Source organism: Mesoplodon bidens, assembly GCF_964165515.1.
Source record: "Mesoplodon bidens genome assembly, chromosome: 1".
NCBI classification, from domain to species: domain Eukaryota; kingdom Metazoa; phylum Chordata; class Mammalia; order Artiodactyla; family Ziphiidae; genus Mesoplodon; species Mesoplodon bidens.
In genome coordinates, this window is record NC_138176.1 from 131,303,639 (window position 1) to 131,327,811 (window position 24,173).

The following is a 24,173-nucleotide window of genomic DNA, read 5'->3' on the forward strand; positions in this document are numbered from 1 at the left end:
TGCAGCAGAAGAGCCAGGCAGCAGGGCTACTGCACAAATATTCTACAATTATCAGCAGCAGCTACACAAACAACATTGTAGCTCTCATTTACCTGGAGAGTCTGTCACATCTGTGCACAGCAGCCGCAGCTGCTACCCAAGGCACAGAATGAACATGTTCACAACCTTGAAAAAACAAGCTATCTATTATTATCTGCTAATACTGAACATGATGCCTTGTGAATAGACCAGAGGTTCTGTGTTGTGGTTAAATTGTGATTTTTGCAAGACTTAACATATCTTTATTTTTCCATCACATCCACGTTTTATATAGCATACAAGAGTGGTGTGTACTCTTTAGTATTTACTCAATTAAATGTGGGAATCAAAATATACTAGGTAGGGCTTCCCTGGTGGCGCAGTGGTTGAGAGTCCGCCTGCCAATGCAGGGGACACGGGTTCGTGCCCCGGTCCGGGAAGATCCCACATGCCGCAGAGCGGCTGGGCCGTGAGCCATGGCCGCTGAGCCTGAGCGTCCGGAGCCTGTGCTCCGCAACGGGAGAGGCCACAACAGTGAAAGGCCCACGTACAGCAAAATATATATATATTTCATATATATATATATATACATAAAATTTACACGTTTAAGAATACAGAATCACTTACTTTAAAACCCTGAGAAAGAAAGCTGTGCTAACCTTAAAAACCCCACATTTCAGACATTTAATGATGCCACCTGAAATGTAAAATGTATAAACATCTAATTAATCGGTTTTTTATTGTAAAAGTGTTAAGACAGAGCAATTAATCAAAGAAAATGACAGATTTTGTTATATAACACTACTTTTCGAGAAACTGTTTCTGTCACAACTACTTTCAGGTGAAAATCACAAATAGGAATGTTTCATGTTAAATTTGATGGTGAAAAAAGAAAGACTGGATAAATTCAAATTTATCCGTATCAACTTAGTAACTGTCAACATTAGATAACATTTTTCATGTTCAGGGCATCATTCTAAGCACTTCACATGCACTAAGTTATTAATCTTTAAAACAACCTATAAGGGAGACACTATTATTATTCCCAATATACAAATGAGGGAACTGAGTTACAGGAAGATGAACTGATTTTTTTCCCCCTAAGACCACACAGCTGGTAAAAGCTGAAGCTGGGCTTTCAAAGTAGGCATTCTATCTCCCAGGCTCTGAGAGCCTAACTACCAAGCAACTAGTATCTGAACTACTCTCCCAAGATTCGAGTGTTTGGTGTTTTAACTCCATAAAGGAAAGTTATAAATATGGATAGTCACATGAGTTGACATTACAAAATTAACTTTTTAAAAGTTTGTTAGAATTTATACACGCTAAGGAATGTGATTCCTTCCTTATAACTCATCTTAAAATTTTATGCAATAATACAGCAAATTTTTCATTAATTAAAAAAAAAGATATATTGGAACCCCTTTTTCAATTTAGCACCTCTGTTAGAATACATATTCATTACTCACTAATGTTTTGGGGGTATTGATGAGGTCCGTATTAAATTTCATAGTATTTGTGAAAAGTGGATTTCATTTTTTAAAAAGCCAAATATATTTTGAGCCAAGCCAGATGAGTGATGTGAAAGAAAGAAACAGTTCACAAGTTTTTGACAAAGCAATGGTTCTTACTTTCTTATCCATTACTGGTTATAAAGACAATTCCAATGAGAAGTTTCAAAAATGATTTAGCAGTATCCTTATCACTAGAATAAGAGTATAGTTTTCAAAATAACTATTTTAAAAGATTGCCTTATTTACATTAATTTCAGTAATTCTGAAAGTTTGGTTTTTTTTTTTCTTTTTGCGGTATGCGGGCCTCTCACTGTTGTGGCCTCTCCCGTTGCGGAGCACAGGCTCCGGATGCGCAGGCCCAGCGGCCATGGCTCACGGGCCCAGATGCTCCGCGGCATATGGGATCCTCCCAGACCGGGGCACGAACCCGCATCCCCTGCATCGGCAGGCGGACTCTCAACCACTGCGCCACCAGGGAGGCCCTGAAAGTTTGGTTTTTATAATCACATTACCTTGTAGTTATATCTCATAATCTAACATGAATAATGAGTTTTAGGATTTTGCTTTATGTATATTTTTAACAATTATCAATGTGCAAAATGATATATGTTAGCAGTTTTTGAACCTGAATAATAAAAACTTAACATTAGAGGTGAAATTAAATCTTATAAAAACTACCCATGACTAAAGAATTTTTTTTCAGTGCTAAGCAAAAAAAAAAAAAGAGAGAGAAAATAAAGTGTTGTTCAAGGAGAAGTGAACAATGCTCAGTTCCACAAACTACTCAACTTTTAATAAAAAATTCCCAATGACTACTTGTTAGATAAAAACACACAAGGACAGGATGGAATTTAACCATTTGCTTCAAAGTCTCCACTTGTAGCCTTCACTTCACCATCTTTAGCTCTGGACAAATCCTCACTCTCCAAGCAAACAAGTGGCCTCACCTTGCTGTTCCTTCATCTATTCCCCTCATTATTTTCACCCTACTATTACGCACCATCACATTTTTAATAAAACCCTCGTACTCTAGGAAACAAAGATGCATCCAATCTTATCTCAAGCACAATCTTCTGCCAATTTTTTCCTCTCAATTTACATCTGCAGTAATATCAGGCACTTTACCTACTTTGAAGAAAACTCCTTTAGACCATAGATTATGATATAATCTTTATATTGTAACCCAAGAGTCAAGCAGATAACTATTCTCCAGTGTTTAAGTTTAATAGATATCTTCAAACTAATTTCTAGGCATTTATTTCTTGTTTCTGCCGAGCTTTATCTGTAAGTTTCAGAAGGTCAAATTCTGGACTGTCCTTCTTAAAAAAAAAAAAAAAAAAAAAAAAAAAAAACCTCAAACAATAAGCACTAAATAAATCAGCAAATACACTAGTATTTGCTGAACTATTCCTAGAGTACAATTTTTAACACTTTTCGTATTATTGTTATTTTTTGTTTTAATTTCAGATTTATCCTCATCAATAGACAAAATGAGATTTGTTCTTACTCCTAATACTCAAAGAAATCTCTTTCTGTACCAAGACTGCTTATTTAGCTCTTTCACCACTAGGGGAATAGAAGGAGTCAAAGCATGAGAAAGAATTATCTGTTGGCCTTTTGGGGGAAAGAGACATTTTTACACCAGTTAAGATGGTTTAAGTGAATTTAAAATATTGACACAAGATTGGCAGCTGCTCACATTCTGCCTGAAAGGTTTACTACTGGCATGAACTCGCAGCAGCTGCTTGTTTGAAACGTGAGAAAACATTTGGACAGTTAGGATAGCCTGATTTTCCCCTTAAAATCTGTTTGGCAAAACTTCCTGGCAGATAATTTGATCCTGTGAAAAAGCTTTCTTTAAAAAAGTGTTCACATCTCTTCATAAAACTTGTTTTGCCAGTATAGACAATATTTTTAAAAGTGGTGTTTTAAACTCATAATCTCTTTATTGCTGGCTAATACTTCTCACTTAGTCAATACAAATGTAAAGTGGATGGCAAAGTAAGTTTTTATAATAAAATGATTAGATGGTCCATAGTGAAATATTTTTAAGAGATTACCAGTATCCTCCATAGAAGTTAATTTTCTTATACAAAATTGAGATGAGAACAGAGACCATGATCTACAGCTTTATCAATCAGTACAAAATATTAAGAAACTACTTTAATAATGCTAAGATTTGAGAACTCATTCTCAAGCATTAGGGCAAATTTGCAGGAACGGTTCAAACATCTTAATTCTGTAACAGTCACAGAGTGAAAACCAGCATGAGCCATCTCATTCATCCGTGCACTCTGCATAAAATAACCAGTGCCCAGGGATGTGTAATTGGTGTACTCAACTTTTATAATAATTTTCTAAGCATTTCCTTTCCTTAATGGGTGTTCCTCTCTTACTTTGACTGCTTTCCCTCTCATTCACTTTCAAGGATGTCATGGCCTCTGCAGTGCTACCCGTTATCTAAGGCAGAGCAATCTAAAGGATATTGATTTATGATGGCTATGTAATTTACACACTCTGCAATTTTCCTGTATAATTTATTCAAAAAATAGATTGTACATTAAGCTTGGCATTCATTAGGCTGGTCCATTCCAGTTTCAAAATTAATCCTGTATCAGATTTGTTTGGAAGATTTATGTATTTAGAGAATGTATATGTATTTGGCAGATTTTTAAATATCTGCAAAATCATAGTAACCCTTTAGAAGCATTTGCATTGAAACACCGAATGAAGGCTATAACACCAGTAACCTGAGATTACATGAAGATAAAATACTGGTATTATATATGAGAATGACTTTCTCGGTGAACATGACTTTTAAGAAGCTGTTAAATTTCAACTAATAAGTTATTTCTTTCATTGAAATAAATATAAGAAAATTATGAGAATTATCCAGTATCGATAAGTGTAAGCTAAATATATTCTTAAACCTATAAAAAAAAAATCCACTCTTCAGCAAGCTGCTATATTTGTCTAAAAAAGAGAAAACTGGATCTCAATATTTGATGATAAATGAGACAAGTGAAACTCTGCAAGGTAAAAATAATAATAATAATAATAAAAGATACCATATACACTTTCTACTATAAACATCAAAATTTTCTTGGTAACCTTTTAAGAAATCACATCTATTACACTGGATTTGCTAATGAACAGTGAAATTGTTAATTACTAAGCTTTTGCCAATAGTTGAGAAAATATACAACATAAATCTTTAAGTAAAGTTATCCAGGTTCTTAATAATAGCCCTCACATACATCAAAGAAAAAGAAACAAGTCTTCAGGTCATCTGACATATGCATCTTTTTTTAAATAAAACAAAAACTGAATTTAAATTCACATTCACATACAGCCCTTCATTTTTTTCAAGTTGATACTGACAAAAGTAAAACAGATCTTTTCAAAGATATAAAGTTTCCAGCAAAAGGTGGCAACATTGTGCACAGACTAATGCCTCTCATTCCATATGTGACTTAAAAGCAAATTGCCAGCAAACTGACCATCTGAGTCAGCACTTAGACCTCATTTCCTTTATTTCTAGAATAAGAAGGAAATTAAGTGAGGATGCTGACAAAAACATGGGCTTTCATTGAAGACACTAGTAGAGAAGAACATGATCAAGGACATTTAAAATAAAGAGAACCTGATATTACACAAGTGAGTTCTGTGAAAGTGTCCCTGACGCAGCCTCACAATGATGCTGTACAAATTTATATTTATATTTATGCTTTGATTGAAATATATGAAGTGTTACTTCAGTGTTCTGAACAGTGATAAGCCATGAGTTTCCAGAAGTGACACATCACAGAAAAGAAGGGGAGAGAGCTTCCCTGGTGGCGCAGTGGTTGAGAATCTGCCTGCCAATGCAGGGGACATGGGTTCGAGCCCTGGTCTGGGAAGATCCCACATGCCACGGAGCGGCTGGGCACGTGAGCCATGGCCGCTGAGTCTGTGCATCCGGAGCCTGTGCTCCGCAACAGGAAAGGCCGCGACACTGAGAGGCCTGCGCACCGCGATGAAGAGTGGCCCCCCCGCTCGCCGCAACTGGAGAAAGCCCTCGCACAGAAACGAAGACCCAACACAGCCAGAAATAAATAAATAAAATAAAGAAGAAGGGGACAGTGTACAGGGTAGGAGAAAGAGAAGAACACACAAGTTGTAATTTAAAATAATTAGTTTCTTAATAACTTAATCACAGATTATATCACATATTCAAAAGCCAGCTAAATGTTCAATATGTAATGTGCCTATTATCACTAACGGAGAAAAATACACACGATATGTGGAGATGTGTGTGCACTAAAGTTACTTCAAAATTTATAATTATTCAAATGGTTACAGATTTTTTATTGCTCACTCACTGAACTACAAAAACAAAAGCCAAAATCTGATTAAGTTATGGTAGCCTGTAATAAATCATTTGAAGTTATTTATTTTGAAATGGTACCCTTTATAACCTCTCCTATTATTAAAACATATCAATCTAATCAATTTAATTTTCAACACAGATATTACTTTTCCTTTCCTGTCAAAATGTACAGTGAGATTTCTACTGAATATAGGTAATTAATTTTTAACTACAGAAGTAAAAACTCTGCTATTTAAGGACTTGATTTTATTATTATTTTTAATGTAACAATGGTTGTCCTGATGGTTATTAATTGGCTGAATGAATTGAAGTGAGGCTCCCTGGGCAGCAGCTGACATGATGACTGATTGTGTGCAGAGTTGAGAATGTGAATGATAAATTTTGAAAGGCTCTGGAATTTGTGAATAACAAAAGTAGCTACAGTTCATAAAATCTAACCATTTGTTCTCCTCAACACAAGAAGACTTCGAAGGCTTTTGTTTAATGAAATGATTCAAAAACAGGATACAGAAGAATTAAGGGTTATCTCTACCAGCACAATATAGCAAGCAGCTTGTGTGCCCAAGTAGATGCATCACAAATGTAGGCCAGTCAGCACAGTATAAATGGAATTAATCTGATTGTATCCCCCTTAATATTATTATGATATTCCCATGACAGCTTCTTAATATCTTCATGCTTTTGCAAAAAAAAAAAAAAAAAAAAAAGGAGAACATAGAAATAGGAATTCTAAAATAACTTTTGCATGGACAGGTTAATGATGAATTCCAGAATATTTAATAATTAAAACATATACTCAAATTAGTTTGCAACAAACATGTCATAAATCATTAAAAATGTTTTAAAAAATAGCTGGAATTCTTGGCTATAATATGTACTAACTATGTAATCTTGAGGAGCTGATTCTTCTTATACCTGTTTCCATACATCTACAGTGACTATTTGGCGGACTATACAAGATTCTAAAACACATAACAGGAAGCCTGGCAAACAGTGAGTGTTTTAATGATTGGGTGGTTGCGGTGCTGGTAACAGTGATATGAGTACTAAGGACCCTTCCACAGGGGGTCTTACTTAACCCTCAAGAGAGTCTCCTGAGATAATCAAAACAAACCCTTGAAGGGCATCAAAATATACCACCCTAAAATATACAGGAATTCAAGACATCTTACCCCAAATTATGCTTCTCTGAAATAATGATTATTTTAAGCTGTAGACATCTGAAAAATGGCAAATGCAGGGAGAGGCTTTCTCTGAATTTCCCTTATCTACATAATGATAGATCCTCCAAAAGGAACTTGGTGTCATAAATCACTCCCTGGGAGTTTCATCACCAAGAAAGATTGACACTTGTCACAGGAGACAAGCTTAGAAGTTGACACCACACCCAGACAAATTCTGTCACAAACTATCATACCTCCCATCTTTTTTTCTAAAGGCCCATTCATCTTTCCTGAAAATCATCTATTCTCCCCTAACTTGTAGGCCTACATCCCCCTACCCTTTCTCTATTAAGATGGCATTTAAGGCTGAATTCTAAACCACCTCAGGGAGTTACTACTCAGTTTTCCCTGGGTATGTCCCATATATACATGAGGTACACATGTTAGTAAACTTCTTTTGTTTTTATCTTGTTAATCTGTCTTTCATTACAGGGGCCTCGGCTAAGAACGCACAAGTGTAGAGGGAAAATTATTTTTCCTTTCTTACACGCCTACAACAGAAACGAGAGAATGGGGTAATGTTATTGAGGTAAAAAAATAAGGTGGGAATTTAGTAAGTTCTGTCTCATTCAAAAGCCCTCCTTTTCCCCAGGCTACCCTGTGCCTTCAATTATAGAAACATGATGCAAGTAAAAAACAGAAGGGAAAAGAATCTTTTGTTAGGAATAAGAACTGTACTCTAATGCTTTACAAAAATTCAAGGTAGAAACTAAAAATGCAGCAGATTTTTATCAACACTATTAATAAATTAGAAATTAACTTCCAGTGTTTTCGTGTTTCCTATACTTTTTCAAAGTACATATAAACATCCCCATTCTACAGACAAAGGCTTGAAATTTGTAATTTGGCATATATTATAGAAGGCATAGGGCCAAGCACATAAACTGATTAGGTGGCAGTCCATTCAATGCAATTAAAGGGACACCAAAAACATCTCCGGTATCCAGTAATGGTTTTCAATGTATCCATTGAGAGATAAGAATTATCCTTTTTATCCAGGATATAAAACAGAACAGTTTTAAAATAAACAGTTACCTATGCAATCAAAGAGTTCAACAGATAATATCAATTATGGTGCCATACAGTGATCCACTGTTTTTATGTTGTTTATAGATTCTTAAGGAGGTGTGAGGGTATGTCAACTGCTATAAAACCGATGTTATCGTTGTGAAATACCTTGGTGAGAGTTTTCAAATAACATAAATATGTCAAATATACCATAGTAACACATTTTTAATTACATAGCTACAATTAATGTAACTTTAAAGTAGTGAGCTGAAGAATAGAGATATATATATTCCAGCATTGCTACTTTCACAAAGTAATATTTTATAAACATAATTTAACAAGCTTTGCTTTGTATAAAGCAAGGTACTTTCAGAAATACAGGTACACAAAATCATATCTTATAATGATCATATATTTTGGAAATATGAGAGTCTTCATTTCCAAATGAAGTTTTGAGGAAAGCCTTCTGCTATTTACACTTTCTCAAGACACTGTTTTGACATGAAGTAATCTTGGTTTTCTGGGAAAAGAAGACCAAATAAATCCCTTAATTCTAATCCACTATGTCTCAGCCTTACTGTGGATGGATTTTAAATCCTTAAGCAATTTAATTATCAAAATATAAGGCAAGGCACTGATTCCCAACTGCTGATTCTTATTTCATATATCGACTGAATTTACAAATCTACTGAAAGGCACACACCAGGGCATCAAAAGCTCCCTCATAACTGGGTTTGCAGACATTTACCATGAAAGGGCAATGAGTCTGTCTATGTTGCCAGCCCCAGACTTTCAGTTAAACTGAGATTTATTCTGAGTAAAGAGTCAGTCTACCTTCTGTTTCATTTCCTGTAACTCTCAACCTGTCACATTCTGGTCCTGATCTTTCATCACTGCACTCAGGTCTCCTTCATCACATCATTTGCCCAAGCAGCACAAAAAAAAAAAAAAAAAAAATGTTAATAAGCTAGCTTTGCTTTTGTTTCTTATCAGAAAAATTCAATAGCCTTTATTTCACAGCATCCTTTTTGTACTGCACATAGTAGTAACACACATCCATACTATACAGCCACAAAAATCAGTCTATCTTAGATGAGAAACTATGGGAAAGTCCATTTAAAAACATATAACATATACTATCAATTCCATACTGGATGGAGTTTTAGTTTTTTAACCCCTATGAATTATGTAGAGATCAACTGTTTTATCAGAAACTTGGTGATGTGTGAAAATATCTTTTTTTTAAATATCTTTAGCTAAATCACAGTAGTTATTAACTTGTTCAGTTACAAAAATTTCAGTACTTTTATTACTTGCTTTATATTTGTGATGTCTATATTTTATTAATCAAAAATAGCATATATAGGGCTTCCCTGGTGGCGCAGTGGTTGAGAGTCCGCCTGCCGATGCAGGGGACACGGGTTCGTGCCCTGGTCTGGGAAGATCCCACATGCTACAGAGCGGCTAGGCCCATGAGCCATGGCCGCTGAGCCTGCACGTCCGGAGCCTGTGCTCCGCAAGGGGAGAGGCCACAACAGTGAGAGGCCTGCCTACCGCAAAAAAAAAAAAAAAAATAGCATATATATATTTAATTTGAAAAATCACAAAAGGAGCCTAGATTGAGACTTAGATTAGCCATTAGTATTGAACAACAGCTGACAACACCAAATAATAGCTCCACAGAAAAGCAAAGGGAACTAAAAGTTTGGGAACACCCATTCCCATATTTGTAAGATATTAAGACACCTTTCATCAAAGGGCAGACTATTATTTTAGATGCCATTTTATGAATCATATTTCAAAAAAAACCCCACAAGATGTCACTGATTATAAGAACATAATTTTAGGTACCATTAAGGTAAAAAGCATGTTGCCAATTACACTGATAGGCTATCAAATATTATGATGCATCCATTTTCAGATATGTTAAAATATGAATATAATGTAGCCTTGGAGTGGATAAATTATAGTATGTTCCATTCACTGTGCAAAACTCTTAAGTTCATTACCTCTTTTACCCCTAAAAACGACAAGAGAGGGCTTCCCTGGTGGCACAGTGGTTAAGAATCCGCCTGCCAATGCAGGGGACACGGGTTCGAGCCCTGGTCTGGGAAGATCCCACATGCCATGGAGCAACTAAGCCCGTGCACCACAACTACTGATCCTGCATTCTAGAGCCCATGAGCCACAACTACTGAGCCCGTGAGCCACAACTACTGAAGTCCACATGCCTAGAGCCCGTGCTCCACGACTAGAGAAGCTGCGGCAATAAGAAGCCCGCACACAGCAACGAAGACCCAACGCAGCCAAAAATAAATAAAAATAAAAATAAATAAATTTATTAAAAAAAAAACACAAGAGAGCTTATCATAGCTATGAAGTGGAGAAACTGACAGAGAGAGATTGAGTTACTTGTTCTAGTAAGACAATTAGGAAGGTCAGAGTAGGATGTAAAATTAATCCCACATTGGCTGAACCCTCCTCAATTCTTACTGCTTGCTAGATCTGAATTCTTATTCACAGACTTGAAATTAGATTCACTTATTAAAATGTGGGTAAACAAATGTCTGGGGCCAATAGAATATGCTTCTCTATTTTGTCACTTTCTTCTAAGTACTGTCAATCAGTATAGAATTAATTAGAACATTCTTATATTCTTATTCGTAGTTTATTAATTTCTGATTAACAAATGCAGTTGTGATGCCCACACATAGGTAAGGTATTTGTTAATATTATATTCAGCACTACTGTGTATATTGTAACAAGTAAAATTAAGTCATAAGTCTAAATTCTGAGTACGTCAGCTATCTATATACTTCCATTTACAGGAAAAGGTAGAGTTTCAATATCATCGTGAGGAAATGAAAATAAATCCATTTGGAAATGTCTGAGCAACTGCTTTAAATCATATGGTTAGCAAGTGAATCAAGATGGCTTTATTCAACAATCATATTTAATATAAACCTAGCAGAAATCATGTCTTATGCAGCTCCCTTGGTAATAATGGCTTAAAAGGCAAAAGAGGAAGGGGAATGCAACTGTTCTCTCCATTCCAGAGATCTTCACTCTTGCTTCTGATGAGTCAGCACCATGGTTTCTCTCCCTCAATATAACCAGTGCTTGGGCTTGACTTTGGTGTCTTAAACTTCGGAAAACCCCCAGCTGCTACACAATGTGTCTCAGCGATTCACCAACTCTGTTTCCTGTGCATCCCTGGCTGTGCTGAGGCCAGTGTTCAGTGTCTGATAACTAGCTGTGTTTGGGACTGAAACAGTGGAAACAGAAAATAGTCTGTGAAATCCCTCCTTACTGTTCCACTGGGGCCTCAAATTGGACAGGTGATCTCAGGAAATTACAGGTCAAAAGATATAGTCAAGCCACTCAGGTATATATTTTGTTAAAATGAGTCTTGGTTGTTGGTCAAGAAGGTTCTATTTGCCTTCCCAGTGGTACAATCTGAACAAAGGGGGAGGATTTTGAGAACAGGCATCTAAGAGAACACAGAAAAGCATCTAAAATTCTCCTTCCTTGTCAACTAGATTATTTCCTGCCTTCCAGCGACCTCCCAGCTTTCATGATTTTCTCAGACTCCAGGTCTCTATCTTTGCTGTTAACAAAGAAAAGCCGCCAGGCAGACCTTCTGCATTTGCATGATTCACTCCAACACCACTCTGCACTCACTGAATGTACAGCATAGTCATGCTATAGGCAGTCTTCAGATTCACAGGTTTTTTTTTTAATGTTCAAATTATGAATACACAGTTACACATACACACACAAGCATGTTTCCATATAAACAAAAGGTAATTACAAACATTTACAAGTGCTCCATCTAGTTGAACAATAATCTGCTTCCCAAACACTATCAGTGCCTTCCAGATAAACTGCAGTAAATGTTACTAGTTTTATAACTATAGCCTCAAAACTCCCAGAGATTATTTTATGTTATTATATTCCTTTTTGTCATCAAATTTAGAAGACTTTCTCTTTGAACCAAACAAACTGGATTAAATATACAGAATAATATGTTATACTTGAGCCGTAATGAAAAATAAGTATATTTCAGTAAGCATAAGGTAGTTTTGATTATGAAGAGACCTTGGCCTCTCTATAAGTTATACCTGTTTATTTACTGTGGTTTGTGCTGACTACATTATTAATTGTGGCTCTATACTTTTGACCCTACAAACTCTATTCCAGTCAACGGACACTGGAAAACACCATTTCCATCTCATTTACTCTTCTCTAAGGGGGCAATATTTGCTCCTCCCTTCTCAGTTGCATGACTTAAAAATTAATGGTGGGGCTTCCCTGGTGGCGCAGTGGTTGAGAGTTCGCCTGCCGATGCAGGGGACACGGGTTCGTGCCCCGGTCCGGGAGGATCCCACATGCTGCGGAGCGGCTGGGCCCGTGAGCCATGGCCGCTGAGCCTGCGCGTCCGGAGCTTGTGCTCCACAATGGGAGAGGCCACAGCAGTGAGAGGCCTGCATACGGCAAAAAAAACCCAAAAATTAATGGTGATTAAAACTCTCATTTTTTAACATCAGAGCTTAAAATTGATGCTTTCAACAAAAGAAAAGCAGTGTAAAATCTTCTCCTAAATAATTAGAAAGTAGTCATTATACTATTCTTATTATGTCTTCATTTTATATTCCTGTCTCAACAGTAGTCATTTTTTATATACTAAAAATGACATAATGGCAAATAACATCTTTCATGAGAAGTTATGGTTTGGCATCTGTATTAAACCATTCACTCATTTCCTCAAATACACACACACACACACACACACACACACACACATTTTAACCCCACTAAGATTCTAGGCCTTTGAAATTCACACTTAATAGAGCACAGTTCCTATTTACAAGGAAACATGATGTCATGGGCAATGATCTTTCTTTTACAAATTTCTACCCTTCCCTTTCAGTCAAGATCACTAGATTTTCACTAGTGACCAAGCTAAGTGACTTAAAGGAAAGTTAGCAGTCCATTCTTAAGAAACTAAGCACCTACATTTTTAAGAAGCTTATTTATTTATAATATGTTACACATAATATGGTACATAATTTTTATTTAGAAATATAACGTCTGGAGCTAAAAAAATAATAATGTGCCACAGATTTACAACTGAGGAAACATGAAATTAATCAATGGTCAACTTGGTCAAGGCCCAACTCATTGTAAATAAAATCACATATGAGGACGAAAACAACTTAAATATAGTCCTATGTTCCTTAACACTGTGTGTGTGTGTGTGTGTGTGTGTGTAAAAGTAGAAAGATAAACAGGGAGAGAGACAAAATATGTCAGTACATTAAAATTTTAATTACACAATAATGTCATATAATCAGAATGCAGAATTTTAGAATCAACTATTTTAATTTTTATTGGCCAAACCAACTGCATATGTTGTGATAATATATGAATGACAACTCCAAGAGGTCATCTATTCTAAATTAATCGCAGATAAACTTTGTAAAAATTACAAAAATTGTAACTGATTAGGATGAATGCATTTAAGATATATGGTACTAATCAATGTAATTTGATGATGAAATATAATTATGAGGCCTACTGAGTGTTCAAGTCTTTTTATAAGTATAATATAATATTTAATGGACACATGAAGACCCACAATATTTCTTTGGTAATCAGAGGAGAGGTATGTTTTGTCTGTTTTACATTTTTCAAAACATAATTTTAAGTATCACTTCCACAAATTTTACAAATTAAATGATGACAAGAGCTAACAGTTACTAAGTGCTTACCATATTTTAAGCACTATGCTAAGTGCTTACATGGATAATTTCATTTACTCTTCATAACGACCATTTTATAGAAAAGTAACCCAAGGAACAAAGAGCTAAAGCAAGTGACCCTGGGTCACACAGCACATAAGTGGTGAGCTGGGTTACCAGCCTAGACATTCTGTCTTCAGTATCCTATTACTGTCTCCTTACATTATATTGGAATCACTAAATTTGCCTTTATTCCTTTTTTAAAATATATATCACCTGAACAAAGATAAAAATCATGGAGAGAATCTTTGTTATAGCAACATCCAAATATTTGCCTCGTTCAAAAGTTTGAAAAGATTGATTTAGAAGTTCTGATTCTGATAGCATGAGGAAAATACTATTATGTTAGAACATATCTCTAAACGGGTACCTTCTATAATATAAATTATGACCATGCCATAAAGACAATTATTGCCATAATGTATATCTCTACAATTTACTATGCTCTACAGTTTACTATACTCTACAATTTAATACTCTTCTACTGTTGGAAGTGACCAGTGAAACAAAATTATCTATGTCATAATTATTTAAGTCTGGTACAGTGATAAGTATCATATTAGTCAGACATAAAGTGAGAAAAAGAGAAAGATGGTGTGAACTGTAATAAGCAAACATTTATCTGAGAAGACGCTAATATTTTCTATGGGTGGAAATATACCTAAATCATTTCTTGCTAATAGACTGCACTGATCATGTAAAATTTGAATGGAAAGATAGTGGTATTTGAGCCTATGAAAGGAGAAAAGCTTGGAAATCAGTAAATGAAAGGAAAATATGATAAGGCTACTTTAAATTACTAGAATTCCTCAGTTGTGCTACATCATGGAAATGTTACCTCAAAAAAACACGATAATATGTACACGTATCTAGGTGTATACAACATTCTGTGTGTATATATGCATATATATGTATAATTTTACTTTATTTTTTTGCATAATTTATTTATTTTGACCTATCCTGTTTTCATTATTAGCATCCTGATCGAGGAAGCATGCAAGGATAAGAAGTTTAGCATAATCAGCTTCTATTACAGGAAATATTTTATTAAAATGACACTATCCTAAAGATTCAGAACCATAGAAAAAGCATAAGAACTAAACCAGAAAAGTGGATTTCAATATAAAGTTTTCAATATGGGACTAGTCTCTTGCTCCCATGCTTCTACATAAAACAAAAGGAGCCATCTCTTATTTACTTTAAGCAGCTGTGGGAGACACTGGCCATGCAACTACTCTCAGTCACATTCTACCTGGCACAGTACCTACCTTGAGTATTGAAAACCCTAATATTTATTTACCTGTCTGTCTTACAGCTAGGAATTATTATGTGTCCCAGTTCTAGTTAATGATATGGAAGGGGAGTTTACTGGGTGACTTCAGAAAAATATTTATTCAATCTACCATACTTCTGTCTTTGAATGCTGTTATGTCAGGACCTGATGTGAAGATATCTGAAAACCATTTTACTACCTAGAGTTAGCAAAACTACACACCAAAGTCTCTGAGAAGAGAATGGGTCCTTGATGATTCAGCTGCAAAGCCAAACCATCACAGGTACCACCTTCTTACAGAATTCTTTTTAAGTAAGCAAGTGTTCTTTAGTTAAGGCCTCTGCTAGTTTGGTCTTCTGTTATATAGAGCCAAAAGCTCCTAAGTTACTCAAGCAAGGAGATGTATTAATTTGGGGAAATAAAAATATTTTAAGGACTGGGTGAAAAACATCCTTTGATAAGGGGAGGGACATTACAGCTAAAAAAACACAGAGCAAGGCTTTCTCCTAGCAAAACCTTCTAACACTACTGCTGATATAGAGCTAAGAAAATGGCCCTCTCCACCAGTGCCAATTTAGGGGAGGGTCTAAAAGAATTATGTTTTAGTCTGCTTCACTTATAGTGTTCTACTTCACTTTTCTTAATACATTGAATGGGTGGAGTAATATGAATAGAAAAGATCCTAAAAATAAGGAAGAGGGGGTGAATGTTGGTGTCCAAAAAATATAAAACTTATGCTAAGCCCTCTCAACCCATCAATAGTCTCAGAGTCCATGAGCTCCAAAAATGAAACACTTAATACTACAGTGAACATCTGTGGTTGCCACTCCTGCATCCATTATCTTTTCTAAATAGTACCCCAAATTTCCCAGCAATAGGAAATTGGTCTCACTCTCATCTACATATCAGCCTTTATTGACTGAGGTCAATTAGTACGTACCATTCTCATTGACCTACAGATGGATTGGGATAGGTATATTCTCCAAATCAAGCCAGTCAGAGCCAACAGCATTGATCCTGGGACATTTATAAGACAATATGGGAAGCAGATTTTTCTCCTTCCTATCAGGATTTTAAAGAAAAGGCATGTAGTACTAGAGCTTGTGGCCACACCGTCTTTGGGTCACTAGAGAACAGAGTCAACACTGAGGGAGCAGGACCGAGAAATGGAGAAAGAGAAATGCTGGATCTGATCATACTTCTTGATCTTGCTTAAAGCTGCTGCTTGAAGCCAGATATATCCCTGCAACTCATTTGTAAAATCAATACATTCACATATTTTTTGAAGTCATATGGGTCAGATTTTTATCTGTCCCTAAAATCATCATCACTGTCTTCAACTATAATATCTCAAAACTTATCTCAACCATTAATCATATTAAACAATTTATCCTAGCTTACTAAAGTTATATATCAAAAGATAGGTATCATTCTTCAAGGAGAAGTTCTTCTCAAGTTACCAAAAAATCTGAATTCATAATCCTATATTATCAATTTCTCCTAAAGAGGTACAGCTATAAACAGTACCTTTTAAAAAATGTCACTCAAGCATAGCCCATATTTCTATGCTTCTGATTACCACTCAGAAAGCTGCTTACAGAACTCTTGTACAATTTAATGAATGTACACAAAACAGTAACATTTATTCAAACAATCATTTTTCTACAATACAGAGAAAAATAGTGAGTTAAATTACCTCTAATCCCTTAGAGTGGGCATTTTTACTTTCCAGGTAAAATTTTTTTTTACTGTTTCAAGAGCGCATTAAAGTTATCTTCACCAGACAGCTATAATGCATTAAGATGAAAATGTCAACATATTGGAACAGAATGTGTCACCTTAACAACAAACATATTTATACTCTTAGTGCAAGACCACAGCATAGAAGAAGTCTGCGTTAGTAACTATTATTAAAATCTTGAGATGTTTAAGGGGGCAAATGGTCATCAAAGTGTAACATCTGCATGACTACACTTCTATAATATGGCTACAACATCTACAAGTATTTTGTGCTTGGACTATTTCTACCTTGGTGTGTTAAATTGTATTTTCCACTCAAGTACTGAGAACATGGTCTCTTCTACCTATGTAAAATCCTTACTATAGAGCGCACCATACTTGTTGGTGATGCTCAATCATTAAACATGATTCAGTGAAAGTAAAGCTGGACATTGCTTTTCTTCTTGTAAATTGAGGGAGGCCTTTGACCTTTATAATTACTAAAGAATACAGACATCCTGTTTACCAAAAATATGAGTATAAAATTTGAAAAAAAGGAAATGTGCATAAAACTAGTGACTGCATTTAAAAAAAAATTATGGACTTTATAACTTTGAAAGAAATATTATTCCCAACATTATACATCTAGAAAGAAAGAGAGGAAAAAGAGAGAGAGAGAGAGAGGGTATGTGCTGAATTTTGGAGTTGTTTTCCCTCTTTTCTCACCCTTATTCAAATTAGGACTTCTAGAAAGAGCATACTGCTAAAAAAATTCAATGAATATGATGAATTTACATAAGAATTTATAACCATCCACAAGGTTTATCTGGGTATACAAAAGAGGGAAAAAATTCATGTTGGACTGAATTATTATATTTAACTATTTGCATAGTTTCCCAATTCACTGGATAATTATATATAACTCACTAATTTGCCTTAGTTATACAGATACCATCTTAAACTGTCAGACTGATTTTAGCTTCTCTCATTTAATGATCTCTGTCACCATCTCAAATGCTCTAAAATATACTAGAAAAAACTTTTAAATTTTACTTCCAAAAAAAAAAGATGACTGTCAAAAATCAAACATTCTTTTAAAATTTCATTGCCAAGGCCACCTGGCTTTCATGACAAAGTGAAAATCTTAATTGTTGGAAAAAAAACTAAACAAGTGACTTCATACTCCAATCAAAAAACAAACTTCATTGTTTTGTTCCAGGGGATGACATGAATTTGGCCCTGCAATCCATGTGAAATATTCTATGGGTTCACATATTTGAGCCAAAAAGATAAATCAAGTTTAAAATAATTGTATTTTTAAAAACACAGTATATAACCCCATATATATATATATATATATATATATATATATATATTTCACATGCTGTGAAATAGTTGACCACAAAGGGGATTAATTTTACAGCAGAATAAATCAAAGTATTTTAATATATTTAAGATCTTGTTTCATTTTTTAAAGGATTCTGAGGGAATTAAACACCTGTCTCTAGTTCTCCTACACATGAGTTGGAAGAAAACAAGAAAAAAGATAAGGAAAGGTAAAGCAGAAGCCCAAGTCAAAGCTGTCAAGTAAAAGGAAATGATTGTTTTTAATTTCCTAACAGGGAATAGCCCCCTCTCTGTTCTTAATGGTACTATATTAATGAATTCAAGTTCTTTGGAATGTAGGGAGAGCACCAAAAGGACAAAGCACTTCACAAAACCTATAACAATTTCTAGTATAATGCCAGTCTCCAAACTGGATCACTTTAAACCTCCAACTAAAGCAAGAATAGGTTAAAAGTGAGGTTAGAGAACACATTTTCGTTTGTTTACAACAACGAGTGACTGTCCTGCTTCACCGGCCCTGAAGCACAGTTCACAAAGTGCCACAGAAGAGCACTGAGCAAGACACTGACACTGGGATTTGCAAAGTGTGACTGTGAGACAATGCTGCTCCATGAGGGGACAACATGAGGATCAAATCAATGGATTCTTCGGCAACCTACGTGCACGGTCAGGGGAACTGAAAAAAAAGTACTGATAAATATTTTACATTTTAGAAAATATATTTTGTCAAGTGCAACACCAGGAAAATTACTTAACTATTTCTAGCCACCAACAAAAATTATAAGAAATATACCCCTCATTTTATATATAAGTTAAAACTCAGCAGTATCCCAGGGATGAGAACTAAAACTATATATATCTTCTCTTCCATTTGTTGATAATATTCTGTATTGTTACTTAGTAAGATAAACGCATAAATTTTTTTAAGGTTGATTTAATCAGTGCAGGTGGTAAACCTTTCTGTTGTAATTAGCATCTAGAGATGTGGTCTTTTAATGTGCTGTATTCTGGCTGGCTGAAGCATTATACTAAATAAAGCCGGGGTCATATTTCTTTCTTTCTCTACGGATTAAGTTGTTTCTCTTTCACTGCCAGAAAACATGCCCATCTACCTGTAGCCAACCATCTCACAAATACATATTTTTGAACCTTAAGATCATTAAGGTATCATGGAAAGATTAAACAAAGTGGTTGTTAAAATAACACCAAAAAATAAAGAGGACTAAGAAGGATAACTTGAAGGAGAAAGGAGGAAGGGATAGGGGAAGGGAGGAAAGAAAGAAAGGAAAGGAAGCACGAACAGTATCTTTGTCAACTCACATATGCTGATATATTTTCCAGTTTGATTTCCCACTCACCCCAATGTGATGCAATTTCACTATTTGTTTAGGTATTTTAAGGAAAACATACATTCTTTCAATGAGAATTCTTCCATTTACAATATGATAAAAAAAATACCTCAATGCTAAAATTTTGGATATGCCCCTCCAATTATTTTCACAGCTAGACAAAGTTATTTATGAGCAATTAGTTATGGACTTCTAAAATTTCCGTATTGATTCAATGAAAATATTTTTATAAATAAGAAACTCCAATTTCTTTCGTAGCCAAAAATACTGATTAATAAATTAAAATGCTGCATACTCTTAGAAAGAGGAAAGATATATCTCTGGATTCATCATTCATATGCAGCTTGTAAATGACATGTGGTGAAATGCCTTGGTAAAGAGTAGGCACTGAGATTTTATTTATATTTGTCATACACTTTTTCTGTATGTATGGGTGCAGAATATGGCCCTATTAGGTTAATATAAAGCAAACAACTGCCCATTCTTTCTCGTGGGAGACCTAAAAGCAGTAGAATCACCTGAGACAGATATTTTAGAGGGGAGTCAGTGGACTCTGGTTAAGAAAACTGGTTATCCCTTTTAAATGAATTAATACTCTATAAATGTGTTACAGCGTTATGGTGTTTTGTTACTTCTGAAGAAAGCTCTATGACTGAAAATTATTGCTTGTTTGAGTAGCTGTTTGCAGGAGATCTGGAGTTAAAGACCGTTAAGTGTCACTTCACATCAATTAAGAGACATGGAAAGACACTGAAATGGGCAGGATATGTTATCAAGGATAAACAATCCAGAATGTACTGGGTTTGATTACATACTGGGAACAGGACCACAAACTTGTAATTGTGGATGCAGCAGGTATAGTTACATAATTGTAAGAGTAAATGGAGAGGGATGCTCTGCAGTATGGACCTTAGTACTATGAATCATTTTAACATCAAGGGAGATTAAGAACTCTGGGCATGGCCCTCTCAAATTTGCACTAGAATGCAGAGGCAGTGAGGTAGGTGCTCAAAGTACTCCACTTGATGGTGTAAGCTGCCCAGGGTTTTGAAGCAGGTTAGGAGATAGAAGACCCTGATGATAAACCTCAGCCTTTGAGATATGAGATTTCTTTAACAACATTTGTAAATTACCATGTGTTATTTTTCTTTTGTTATCCTTGAACCTTACCAGTAGAGTCTGAACCATTGGAGTCTGATCTCTATGTACTTTGGAGAACTGATTGAAGAGTCTGTCCCATTTCTGAAAGTTAGTTGCAAATAGGGAGAGTAGTGTCTCTGATTTTCTAGGCACGAGGTAACAATATATGATATGCAGAGCTGAAGGAATAGACAAGGGCAGGTCTCACTGAGGTCATCAGCACCTGAGGCATCTGCTGCAAAAGGAAAAAAAGAGAGAGAAAGAAAAAGAAAGAGTAAAAAAAGAAAAAACTGGAATTGAAGAACCTGAAGGTCCTGTTCATGAGCACCACTGAAAAGGGATTCCTGAAAACAATCTCAGTTGTTAATGGGCAATTTCTGGGGAAGCTAAATTTTAGCCATCAAGCCAGTGGTAGCTATACTTATTAAAAGTAGGAAGGTGGATCAATTCCGATATAGCCAAGTTATACATTTGTCACTTGCAAAGAAAACATAAACACAAAGGAAACAGAGAAGAATACTTTTACTTTTCCAACGTATATTAGGCAGTAAGTGATAGAATTATTGTTGGGCTTATTGAAGACCTTTACAAAGTGTGACTGGCTACATAGCTAAATACAACCTTCTATTATGATTCTCTTTGGCATGAGAACATATTCCAAAGAAAGAACAGTGTACATTTTTTAAAGTAGCTGGACCATGATTAAACAACAACAAAAAGTCTTGATCTCCACTATGAAAAGTAGCTGGACCGTGATCAAACAAAACAGACTTGATCTCCATAATGGAAATCTATGTTTCATATTAAGAGGAAGTCCTTCACATTCTAAGGCTTTCAATGGATAACAAAAACTTTGGGTCTGCCAGGTAATTGTGAATAAGTGAAATAACTACTGGTTGTCAAACTCAGGGCAACAGGTTCCAACTACTGATTAAATTTAAATTGTGAGTCTAAAGATCAAAATGGAATCTCAATTACTGTGGAATTTCAGATTTTACTTTTATAAATGCTATTTATATAAAATCTATCATCAATATTCACCCTCGATAAACAGTTCTAGGCAGTGTGAGATAAGATAAAAAGATGTATAAATATAGGAATTAAAAAAGGATCTATTATGTTAAATACAAAAGGTGTGGGGATCTCTTTAATAAAGCCACAAATCATCCAAAAAATTACAAAAAAACTCATAAAATGTTATGAATTTAAAAGCATTATGAATCTACTTCCTCACTCCCAAAACCAACTTTCCACTATGCTACACTACGACATGTGCAAAAAACCCTCACACAGAATTATCTTATATGAATATTAAAATGATTACCAATCAATTTAATAACCAAATGTGGATTTTAAATGTGATGTAAAACCTCATTATACAGTACTGCATTTAATCTTGTGAAAGTAGCTGTTAAACAGTCTTTAAAATTATGAGATTTACCTATTTTAATCCTCTTTAACTGAAAATTTTGATTATCAGTTGCCAGTACTTCAAAGAAAGAATGAAGGCATTTAAATGGCATTCTTTACAGACTACTCTTGAAGCCTGCTACTTATAACTTCAAGATATGCAAATTTATCCCAAGCTTCATCTCAATGAATGATAAAAGGAGGTTGAAGTTATTTTTTATTTTATTACATTTTATTCTATTGTAATGCTCCATATTTGGAAGGCAAGCAAAAGCAGCTATATCACCCTGCTTAGAGTCTAGATAGTAAAATGAAAAATAGGTTGGATGTAGTTCCCAGAGTTAGAAGACCCAGACACTAAGGACCAAGTAATTTACTAGCACAGAGACACAAAATGGGCAGCTTGGAAGACACATTCACCTTGGTGACTCTAGAAAGATGGTATTGACAATAACAAACTGAAAAGATTTTCTAAACCTTGAAAAATACCTTCTTTTCTAACCTAACACTTCTTATTAAAAATGCTTTTCCCAAATCAATGTTACGGTTTTGTCAATTAAAAGAAATGGAATGCTGTACAAGAAGACTGTAACCAGACAAACAACCAATGCTCAGTCAAGGTCAGCCAACATGCCCAGATCTAAAAATGAAATTCTACAAAATTACTTCACCCTATTCTCTCCTGCCTTTGCTTCCTTGGCCTTAAGGCATTTCTAAGGAATCAAAGGGAAGGAGTGCTTCATTCCGAAGATTCTAAAGTCTAAATCCTGCCTTCTTTTCCACACTTTGTTCATAACTTAATGCCTCATCCAAGAATCAAGTCCCTATAGGTATTCTTAAGGATTTACAATTTCTTATTGCAAAAAAATATATATAACTACCTCCAAGTATGTAAGTCCTCTTAAAATATTTACCTCCTCATTAGAATACAATTTTATGTGCAAGGGATACTATTCTTGAGGTGCCAAAAGGTTAGGTCAGAGAAATACTGTCAGATTCATAACAAAAGGAAGTTTATATGTGAAAAGCTTAAAAATAATTGAGCAATAAATATAGCAAAAATATGGTTTAGAATATCATAATTTTACTGGTCTTTGGAATACACCCCCATTTAGGAAATGTAATTCAAACAGTCCCAACTTTTCTTCAAAAACCTGAAAATAGATTTATTGTTTTGTCTGATAATAAAATAGTACTTGCTAACTTTCAAAAATCTAGACATATATAAAGGCATGTACAAAAATGAAAAATATCAGAAATTATTAGAAGCCTTAATTAAAATAATATTTGATATACAATATTCCAAAAATTTCTATATTATCATATATATCAATATGCTTTATTACAAAAGTAGGTCATATTATGTGACCCATCTTTCTTTTTTAATTTTTATTTTTTAAATTTATTTTATTTTTTAAAAACTTTTATTGAAATATAGTTGATTTACAATGTGTTAGTTTCAGGTGTACAGCAAAGTGATTCAGTTATACATATATATATATATAAATATATGCATTCTTTTTTTACATTCTCTTCCACTTTAGATTAATAGAAGATACTGAGTATAGTTCCCTGTGCTATACAGTAGGGCCCTGTTGGTTATCTGTTTTTTTTGTTTTTGTTTTTGTTTTTTGTTTTTTTTTTGAGGTACGCGGGCCTCTCGCTGCTGTGGCCTCTCCCGTTGCGGAGCACAGGCTCCGGACGCGCAGGCTCAGTGGCCATGGCTCACGAGCCCAGCCACTCTGCGGCATGTGGGATCTTCCCAACCGGGGCACGAACCCGTGTCCCCTGCATCGGCAGGCGGCCTCTCAACCACTGAGCCACCAGGGAAGCCCGGTTATCTGTTTTATATATAGTAGTTTGTATATTTTAATCCCAAACTCCTAATTTTTTCCTCCCCCCCCTTTTTCCTTTGGTAATCAGAAATTTGTTTTCTAAGTCTGTGAGCCCATTTCTGTTTTGTAAATAAGTTCAGTTGTATCATTTTTTTAGAGTCCACATA